This window comes from Xyrauchen texanus, chromosome 1 (genome assembly GCF_025860055.1).
Source record: "Xyrauchen texanus isolate HMW12.3.18 chromosome 1, RBS_HiC_50CHRs, whole genome shotgun sequence".
Lineage (NCBI taxonomy): Eukaryota > Metazoa > Chordata > Actinopteri > Cypriniformes > Catostomidae > Xyrauchen > Xyrauchen texanus.
The window spans coordinates 63,185,053-63,194,729 of record NC_068276.1 but is presented as its reverse complement, the minus strand read 5'-3'; the positions used below and the strand labels follow the sequence as shown (position 1 = coordinate 63,194,729).

At 38.1% G+C, this 9,677-nt stretch overlaps 1 protein-coding gene across 2 annotated transcripts in view; it reads left to right on the top strand.

Moving 5' to 3' along the window:
- The first annotated feature begins 7,647 nt into the window (after nt 1-7,647).
- Nucleotides 7,648-9,677, top strand: part of LOC127643294 (macrophage mannose receptor 1-like) — a 42,896-nt gene continuing 40,866 nt past the window's right edge. For both annotated transcript variants that reach the window (XM_052126015.1, XM_052125999.1), the window contains exon 1: nt 7,648-7,817. The gene's annotated coding sequence lies outside the window, so the exon portion shown is untranslated. The remainder of the gene's footprint in view (nt 7,818-9,677) is intronic.

Below are 9,677 nucleotides of genomic sequence, written 5' to 3'. Positions count from 1 at the left end.
TTTAGATTATTTTACTTGTTCCGAGCATGTTTCTTAGCTGTTTAGTGAGGTTCTAATTTCTTACATCAGTGTTTGCAATGTGTCTAGCTAGGATTGTATTATCTGTGATTTCATTGTATAAAGTAGCACAGAAAAGTGTGTAAAGTGTAATGGACAATATTTTTTAAAGCACTGTCTTGTTTTTTTTTATAGAACTGTCTGCCATCACCGACCGTGATGATGACAACATTCTCCCGTGCCGTCGTGTAGCAGCTCTGAAGAAGCGTCTTCAGAACGGGGTAAGACTTGGTGTGCAAATGGTCACATCATACACTATGCAAACATTGAGATGTGACTGTATATTACTATATATTATCAGGTACTGAAATGTTTATATTTTTTCTTCATTTAAAGGGTTAGTTAACCCAAAAATGAAAATTCTGTCAGTATTTACTCGCCCTCATGTTGTTCAACCCCGTAAGACCTTCGTTCATCTTCGGAACAGGAATTAAGATATTTTTGATGAAATCTGAGAGCTGGATCACTCCTCCACTAGTCCATAGGCTTCTTCAGGGATTGAAACTTGCCAGCCCCGAAAAGTTATTAACTTGCTATATACAATATAGTGTTGATGCTTTATGGACATGAGCAAAATCTGAAGTGATAGTGATGTAGTATGATGCTATACATATTTTTTATATAACTAATATAGCAGATGCATACCCGTAATTCCCTGCAGAAAACAATTATTTGCAATGCTATGACACATCATTGATGATCTGTCATCTGCTATTATTGTTGTACACAGGAAAAAGGAAGAGAGACAGTACCTCAGAACTGGTGCAATATTTGGATTGAAGGGCAGATGACAGGTTCTTGCAGCACAGCAAAGAAATGGACGATGCCTTGCGTCAGGACATGAGAGCGGACACACGTTCTCTGCTTGTACTCATGGGGCGCATGGTGGCCGTAATGGAGGCACAAGTGCAAAAATGATTACAAATATACCACCACAGTATTTTTGGTTGCTGCTTTTTATGTACATTTTTTTATTTAACTGCACTTTACATTTTCAAAGTTTAATAAAGATTTGTATTGGTTGTTTTTGTTTAAATAAACATGTTTATTAATACAAATGTCTGGTTCAGTTTCTTTAACACATATATCGTATATGGTTTGTGGGGTTTTTTTTATGTGATTTTGTGTATTTTCATAAATAATGTGTATATTAAACCTGTTAATCAGGTGAAGCGATTAGCTGCATATAAAATTCTATAACATTTCAACATTAAATATGACTAAAATCCAAATGAAATTATTCACAAAATGCATAGTTTTAGAGATAATAGGGTTTATTCAATGGATGAGAATATAATACAATTTATGAAAGTGCAGATGTCCTCAAACACAAACGGCAGTGTTACAAAAATATGGCATTGGTGTATTCAAAGAATCACTCGTTCCCTCCGTTAAAATGCATCATTAATGCAGCTCTGATGTCAGCCCCTTCTGTGTTCGCACGCTCAGGTAATATCTGAACAGGAGGCTCAATGTTTAGAGTCCTGTCTGGGTGCTCTTCAGTGAAATTATCACCATGTTCCTCACAAATGTTATGGAGCGCACAGCAGGTCAGTGCAATCCTCTTGCTCAGCTCCAGCTTGCAGTCATTTCTTTTTAGGAGGCACCTCCATCGTCCTTTTAATCTCCCTAAAGACATCTCCACAACCGATCGTGCACTGCTCAGCCTGTAATTGTAGGTGTGCTGTTCAGGGGTCAGTCTGCCAGTGTCGGAAAAGGGCTTCATGAGCCAATTCTGCATGGGGTATGCCAGATCACCGATCAGGTAATGTCCAACATCACAGCCAGAGATGGTCACTTTGTTTTGCCCTAGTAATTCCCCGTCACTTACGGCCTCCCACAAATGTGACTGTCGTAGCACTCGGGCGTCATGCACACTCCCTGGATAGCCAACACAAACATCCCAGAAAAGACCTTTGCCATCCACAACTGCTTGCAGAACAATAGAATGCCAGCCTTTACGACTGAAATAGTCTCGTGGATAGTCCTCTGGTGCAATTATTGGAATGTGGCTGCCATCAATTGCACCCACACACTGTGGAACTCTCCAACGATTATTAAAGAAAGTGGCCATTTCTAACAACTTTTCAGCATCAGGAAATCTTATGTGGATGGGAAGGTGCACCTTGATGACTGTGTTGCAGAATTCCTGAACACAATTAAATACAGTGCTGAGGCCTACCCCAAAAGATGGCTGATTGTCCTGTATTCACCACCCGTGGCCAGTTTCCAGATGGCAATTGCCACACGCTTCGGATTGGGACACACAAGCGGTAGTTTGTGTTCCTTCTCCCATGGCATGCTTGACCTGACTGCAGATGTACTCAAACGATTCTGGGGATACACGGAAATTCTGCATGAATTGTAACGGGGTGAAATCCGAACAATTGTGTCCCACCAGTGGCCAGATCGTGGGTATGCCCACATTACAGGTGGCCTCCACCTTGCCTTCAGCTGCAAGATTGCCTGTAAAGATAAAAAAAATATATATATATATATATATATATATATATATATATATATATATATATATATATACTGTATATATAAGTTTAATTTATGGGCAATAGGGTATCGGTATATTTTCTATCAAGTATACAGTGCAGTATAAATACTATAAAAACAGTTGAGCTGTAGCAGTGAAGTGTTTATTAATTCATCTATAAGTACCACTTAAATGACAGGGCTACTTTATTTATAAGGTTTTTTTCAGTCTTTTTAGGGTCATACATTGTCTTTTCAGACAACTTATTTTCATAGCCTTCTTGTCCAGTGAAAACCATGTATAAATCTAAATTTGGACATTTTTAATAGGCTACACATTACAACTGCAGTAATACTAATAAAAAAAACATAATATAGCCTATAATAAAACAACACTGACAGTGGACACATTTTTCTGCAGATTATCTAGTTTTAGTTTTATTACTGTGAGGGGTTTTTGCATTATAGCTCACATATACTGTACATATGAGTTTTCACAAAACAGCGTCGGAAAACTTATTCAACCAATGCTTAATACATTTTAATTTAACTGCAATGTGATCGATTATCAGCAAAATCGATGCTAGGAGGTTAGCAACATGCTGAGGCTAAAATATAAATCTCAGGCTAAAGTCGGCATCTTATTGTTAAAAATAAATGTTATGTACATACCGTTACTCTCGCTTGTAATCTCCGTCTGTACAAATAAAGGCGAGCCACGCGAACACGTTGGATCCGCCGTGTTTGGATGCCGATGTAGGTCCACAAAGCCATGAACATCAATAGCAAAGCAACGTCCGCCATTGTTTATTGGTGTGTTTGTGTTTGGCGCCACCGCGCTAACGTTGCTAGGAAAGATGAGACGTATACAGTGACGTAAGACCTGGCTCTGTGCTGGCTCTTTAGCCTGTGGAAAAGCAAACCGGTTCTTTGGAGGCTCATCAGTCGAACCAACTCTGAACCGGCACTAGCTCTAGCTATGAACCAGCACCTGGTTCTTGTTGGTGGAAAAGGGGTATCTGTTGGAACAGGAGGAATTTCATAATCATTCCTTTTATTTAGATGCTTTAGCTCGCTTGTGAGCTGCTGTATTCTTGCCACATGGGCTTAGACAGTTGGCAGCTACTGTTCGTATGGCGTGAATGCATTTCGTTCCCATAGCAATCGTACACAGCTTGAGTTCCACAAAGGGAATGTCATGGTTGCGTACTCTATGTAAAGTTGGTTTCCCAAGGAGAATGAGATACTGCGTAGCTGGCCATACTCTCTACCAGCTGCATAGGCTCATGCCTTTTGCAAAAAATCTGACTCGATGGTGCAAAAGGGAGCGCCTTTATGCAGCCTGTGACTGTGTGTGTGTGTGTGTATATGTGTGTGTGTGTATGTGTGTATGTGTGTGTGTATATGTGTGTGTGTGGGGGTATGTGTGTGTGCGAATGTGTGTGTGTGTATTTGTGTGAGTGTGTGTGTGTGTGTATGTGTGTGTGCGAATGTGTGTGTGTGTATTTGTGTGAGTGTGTGTGTGTGTGTATGTGTGTGTGCGAATGTGTGTGTGTGTGTGTATTTGTGTGTGTGTATTTGTGTGTGTGTGTGTGTGTGTGTGAGTGTTTGTGTGAGTGTGTGTGTATTTGTATGTGTGAGTGTGTGTGTGTGTGTATTGGTGTATTATGTGTGTGCGTGTTTTTGTGATTTACGAGGACAATTTTGTAAGTTACAAACTGGTTATTACAAGGTTATTATGCTATAAATGTGATTTATGAGGACATTTCTAGTGTCCCCATAATTCAAATCGCTTAAAAATCATACTAAACAATGTTTTATTGAAAATGTAAAAATGCAGAAAGTTTTCTGTGAGGGTTAGGTTTAGGGGTAGGGTTAGGTTTAGATGATAGAATCTATAGTTTATACAGTATAAAAGTCATTATGTCTATGGAAAGTCCTCATAATGATAGGTAGACCAACATGAGGTGTGTGTGTGTGTGTGTGTGTGTGTGTGTGTGTGTGTGTTTACATCTGTTTACACCACTGGAACTGTATGTTGATTTGAATGCTGGTCACCACTACAGATCTGCATGGATCTTAAAGCAGCTCTTTTTATTTAGTTAAAATCCAGTTTTAATATGAGCAAAGCCTGAAACTAACACAATGTGCTGGCCAGTAGAGCTTTTCTTTCCTTTGCAGTAAAGTTTAGCATTGTTCGCTAAAGTTAGTATTTCCTGCTGAATCATAACAAATGTGGGTCATGCACTGATAGCAAAAATATGCTTATCAAGTCTCAGTTATGAGTCTTCATGGTATGATCGGTTGTGGACCGAAGTACTAGTCAGGCCTCATCAGTAGATTGGTGTTATCTCATTACAGACAAACTGTAATTTCACTTTCGGTTGCACTTAACCTGAAATAATGCAATGATTATCTTCTCTGTGAGTGCACTGGAAAAAACGTTTAAAAAAGTTTAAGTTTACGAACTACTTGTTGCTGGACAATTTAATACAATTTAAAGGCATAATGTGACTTTACAGAGAACACATACAATGTAGCAGTGCTGTGTTGAAGCATCAAATAAATCTTTTTATATATATTAATTATATATATATAATTGCTTTATCTAGAGTTCAAGTCAGAAGTTTACAGGTTGAAGTCATTAAAACAAATTTTTTAACCACAGATTTCACATTAGCAAACTATAGTTTTGGCAAGTCATTTAGGACGTCTACTTTGTGCATGTCATGAGTAATTTTTCCATCAATTGTTTACAGACAGATTGCTTCACTTTTAATTAATTATAATCACAATTCCAGTGGGTCAGAAGTTACATACACTAGTGCATACACTGTGCCTTTAATGCAGCTTGAAAATTTCCAGAAAAAGCCTTTAGCCAGTTAGCTTCTGATAGGAGGTGTACTGAGGATGTATTTTAAGGCCTACCTTCAAACTCAGTGCCTCTTTGCTTGACATCATGGGAAAATCAAAAAAATTGTGGACCTCCACAAGTCTGGATCATCCTTGTGAGCAATTTCCAAATGCCTGAAGTTGCCACGTTCATCTGTACAAACACCATGTGACCACACAGTCATCACACCGCTCAGGAAGGAGACGCATTCTGTCTCCTAGAGATGAACGTAGTTTGGTGTGAAAAATGCAAATCAATCCCAGAACAACAGCAAAGGACCTTGTGAAGATGCTGGAGGAAACAGGTGGATGAGTATCTAGATCCACAGTAAAACGAGTCCTATATGGACATCACCTGAGGTCTGCTCAGCAAGGAAGAAGCCACTGCTCCAAAACCACCAAAAACAAGCCAGAATACAGTTTGCAAGTGCACATGGGGACAAAGATCTGTCTGGAGGAACGGGACAAAATTCAAGCAACTTATTATGAGAAGCTTGTGGAAGGATCCCGAAAACATTTGACCCAAGTTAAACAATTTAAAGGCAATGCCACCAAATACTAACAAAGTGTGTGTAAACTTCTGCCCCACTGGGAATGTGATGAAAGAAATAAAAGCTGAAATAAATCATTCTCTCTTCTATTATTCTGATATTTCACATTCTTAAAATAAAGTCGTGATCCGTACTGACCTGAGACAGGGAATGATTTATACCATTAAATGTCAGGAATTGTGAAAAACTGAGTTTAAATGTATTTGTCTAAGGTGTGTGTAGACTTCAACTGTACAATGCTTTTAAATTGTCACCGTTGTTGGTTTTTGTCTGCAGTTTTAATGTCTATGCATGCCTGATTGAACTCAAACTAAAATTCATGAGAGAAAACAACTAATCAAAGCCTAATCATCACAGAAGTCCCTCCCTGATTATTTATTTAAAATGATACTATTTCTATATTACAACTTCACATGGTGGGATTGTGGCTGTTGATTCGAGCATTGCCACTAACATGTCATGTGGAAGAACAAAAAGTGAAGCTTTAGTTCAAAATGTCCTAGCGCCTTACAGCCAGGAGCGTTTAGCTACAGAACTGAAACATACCCCATATTTTTCTGTCTGTTCTGATGCATCAAACTGGGGCAATGCCAAACTATATCCATACACAGTCCAATATTTACATGAAGATGAGGGTGTTAAATATGGGCTATTGGAATTTTACGAAGACCCCCATGAAACCAGCAGAGCTATCTATGAACAAATTGTGGATCTCACAGAATTTCTCAGCTTCTTTGAAAAGGCTGTTCTATACCTACAGGCTAACTTTGATTTTGATGGTCCAGTTATGTCTAACGCTAGCTGTCTGCGACTGAGTTATCCCGTGGAATGGATACGCTCAATCGATTGGTCGACAAATTAGCTCTGGGCATTGACGAAGACAAAATGCATCAGGACTACACTGTACTGAACGATAGCATCCCAGAAGAACTGGCACCAGACAAGAAAGCAGTGACTGAATTGCTCAAAGTGGTATCCAGTGTTTTGTCTGTCCCCGTCAGTAATGCCTATGCTGAGTGTGTATTTAGTCATATGGACAGGGCTGGACTGGGAAGAGAAATCATCGCTGTCCTTTTCTGCATATCACGGCGGCTCACCGTTTCACGGCCGAACCACCGCCCCTGATCGGCCCCAAAGTGCATCGGCCCATATAGGAGTCATACAACTGTTAACAACATCATATATTTGCAAATATGGTTTGATCAACTATTAATAACAGTTAAAGCGTGTGCACTTTCCATGCAGACACAAATGCTGGAAAGTGCACACGCTTTAACTGTCAGGGCTCCGAAATGAAATAATAATATCATAGAATTCATGATTTTGTGCTTTATAACACCAGACCAGTTAATGTCTTTTTAGGTGATGTCATTAGCTTGAGTGATTTTCAGCTTTATATAATTTATGTTCCTCTGATGCACGGTTTGGATGTTTTATCACCATTATTTGAACGCAACCCATTATATAAAATAATGGATATTGTTTGTGTTGTTAGCACTTGGTTAGTGACCTCACATGAATCGTACAAGGAAGCATCAAAGTGAAAATAATTGAAGTGTGTTTAAACAGTTTGAAAGCAAGCATAATGTCAGACTTTGTCCTTTGACTGTTATAAAGACTGTCTCAAACGTGCCTCTACTTAAATTTATGATCTAGATAAAGGTGTAGAGTGACTTTTAATACAACGAATCCTGGTTTCGAAGATCTTTTCTCTCTGTACGGACACAAGGAGGATTGTATTACTAGCAGACCAAAGAAGAAAAATATAACATTAATGTTGTTTTTATTATAATAAGTGGATTCAGAACACATATGTTGGACTACCATTGAAATGTGAGTATTTCTGATTGCATTCTTTACATGACTTGATGGAGAATACTTCAAAATACAATTATACATAACTTAATTTACTGTTTGCATATGACTGATCTAAAATGACAAATGTGAAATGTGAGAGGAAATATAGTGTTGAACTTTAAACAGAACTCATGCCATGTTGCAATTACTGTAATTATGAAACAAATAAAAATGGGCAGAAATGATGTTTCTGTGGTAACTCTCCTAAAGTCAAAGTCAATATTTGCGCTGTTGTTGTTAATGGAAAAATATTTGACCACTATATTAATTGACTTCTATGATCAACATGAGAACACGGGTAACACTGATTATAATACAATGAAACAGAAATGTGTAATTACCTTTAAAGCTGAAGTGTGTATTATTTATTTATTTATTTATTTTTGTTACGATTCTTTCAAGTATCTCTGTTTAATATAGGTTATGTTCAAGGTTTATTGTCATGCAGCACAGGTTGTGTCCATGGACTGTTTAAAGGTTAATTTTACTGTTATGCAACCGCTTATCTACAAATACAGAGGAATGGTGGTGGGAGGTGTTTGGTTATACAATAACTTATATTATATTTATTATATTTTAGTGGTGGTGATTTCATAGGTAGACTTTTGAGCATCCTGACCAGACTGACACAGCAGTATTGACTAATGGCATGAGTTTGTGTTTTTGCCAAAATAGGGGCTAAAATTGTTACAGTGTTGCATTCTCCTCTTGGTTCTGTTTGATTTCACAAGATGCATTTCGAAATGTACCAAAACTGTGTCGATAAAATTCACATGAAAGCAAACCATCCTCCTATTGGTCATTCGCTGGGATTGAGCTCATACATTGATATATTGGTTAAAATGATTTACCTGTAAAAATATGTCAAACATAAACATTTTCAAGTGTTCTTTATATCACATTTATGCAAAACCTCACTGCATGGTACAGAATGGCGTTCCAGTTAGAGGCTGTGTGGCAAATACACGTTATCCGACAAACAAATGACTTGTGATGTAAACTTTGTGTCATTACCATTTTTTCTGTCATTAGTTGCTTTTGCATTATTCCTGCATTGAATAGTGCATATCACAGTCACAGAGCTGGCTCTCGCACGAACACACACACACACACACACACACACACACACACACACACACACACACACACACACACACACACACACACACACACGCACGCAAACAGCAAGGTAGATGCCATGGAAATTAATATTATAATTTTTTGATCTGTAAAAAAGTTGCTGACGACATCATACTTGTGTTCTGCAGCTATCCGAGGGAAGCGTACAAAAAAAACTCCTTTTTTTTTTTTTTACTGTTTTTTTCTCCCAATTTGGAAGCCCAATCCCAATGTGCTTTTTAAGTCCTCGTGGTGTAGCTGCTTCTGCGTCTGAGACCGTCAACCTGCGTGTCTTACCACGTGACTTGTTGAGCTAGTTACCGTGGAGACATAATATGATGCAGTGTAGGCTTCACGCGCCATCCACGCACAACTCAGCCCACGCCCATAGGCCAGACATGAGAAAAATGGCGCCATCTGGTGGAATATATATATATATATATACAAAAATTGAAGTCAGGTCTCTGGAATGAAATAATAATATCATAGAATTCATGACACTTTAAACACGTTTAATAGTGTAATGTACAAAATGAATGTTAAAACAAACATATTTGCACTGATCAATATCAAACTAACATGTTTGAAAATTGTGAATTTACAAACTGTTTAAAGTGAAAACTCATTATGATTAATGATTTGTAAATATGTAATTAGAGACTTTTATCATGACACCAGAACATCAACATACATCATCTGTTTTACACAAAATAACAT